At 42.3% G+C, this 1,312-nt stretch overlaps 1 non-coding gene across 1 annotated transcript; it reads right to left on the minus strand.

The window, feature by feature from the left end:
• Positions 1-954: 954 nt before the first annotated feature.
• LOC130949558 (small nucleolar RNA R71) lies at positions 955-1,058 on the minus strand. Its single transcript, XR_009073411.1, has one exon. It is a non-coding gene; the product is annotated as a small nucleolar RNA R71 (small nucleolar RNA).
• Between the last annotated feature and the right edge of the window lie 254 nt (positions 1,059-1,312).

The raw sequence follows: 1,312 nt of genomic DNA on the forward strand, positions 1-1,312 counted from the left end.
TGACGATAACCGGTGCACTTGCCGGAAGGAATTTTTGCCGATCGTGCAATTTCCTAAAATCGTAGCTATCAAGTTTATAGCACATCAAGATTATGGCGCCGTTACCGGGGATTGGTTTTCGATTGACAATTCTCAAATTGGAAGTTAACTAGATTGAGCATTTTTCTTGTTTTGTTAATTCAGTTCAAGTTACTTGTTGAATTTTAATTTCTGCACTCTGTTACTTGCTTTCTTTCTTTATGCCTTTAAATTCAAGCAACTAACTCACTGACCCACTAACTATTTGAATTAATTCCTCAACTGCTCTAACCATACTCTTCCATTAACCAAGAGTATTTCACTTGTTTGTTGCCTGTGCTGTGTTCTTGTATGACAGGTAGGAGATGAGAGACATCAACTCCTCCATATACCGAACCAGAGAGGACCCTTCATAAACTTAGAAGGGAAGCAAGAGGGAAGAGAGTACTGAGAGAAGAAGAATCTGAAGGAAAATCTGAGGATAATTTTGAGGAAGCTCTAGATCTCAACATGGATAGAGAAGTTCACAACCATGAGAGGGCTGATGGAAACAATGCCATTCCTGAGAGGAGGGTTCTTGGTTCATACATAAACCCAACCTCTGGGAATTGTGGTAGCAGCATTCAGAAACCACCCATTCAGGCCAACAATTTTGAACTCAAACCACAGCTAATATCACTGGTGGAGGATCATTGTTCATTTGGTGGGAGTGCTAATGAAGATCCAAACCAACATCTCACAAAATTCCTGAGAATTTGCGACACTGTGAAGTCCAATGGAGTCCAGGAAGATGCCTATAAACTGTTCTTGTTCCCATTTTCACTTAGGGACAAGGCAGCTAAGTGGCTGGAATCATTCCCAAGGGGGAGCCTAACCACCTGGGATGAGGTGGAAAGCAAGTTTCTGGCACGTTTCTACCCCCCACAAAAGGTCAATAGGCTTCGATCTGAGGTTCAGACTTTTAGACAACAAGATGGTGAAACTCTCTACGAGGCATGGGAGAGGTTCAAGGAGTTGACAAGGAAATGCCCACCAGACATGTTCCATGACTGGGTGCAATTGCATATTTTCTATGATAGACTTTCTTATGAATCAAGGAAGGCTGTAGACCATTCATCAGGAGGTTCATTGAACAGGAAGAAGACTGTGGAAGAAGCCATTGAAGTGATTGAGACAGTGGCTGAGAATGAGTACTACTATGCTTCATTGAGACACAACACTAAGGGAGTCATGGAGCTGAACCATGTTGATACAATTCTAGCCCAAAACAAGGTGTTTGCCAAGCAACTAGCAG

This window comes from Arachis stenosperma, chromosome 1 (genome assembly GCF_014773155.1).
Source record: "Arachis stenosperma cultivar V10309 chromosome 1, arast.V10309.gnm1.PFL2, whole genome shotgun sequence".
Taxonomy (NCBI): domain Eukaryota; kingdom Viridiplantae; phylum Streptophyta; class Magnoliopsida; order Fabales; family Fabaceae; genus Arachis; species Arachis stenosperma.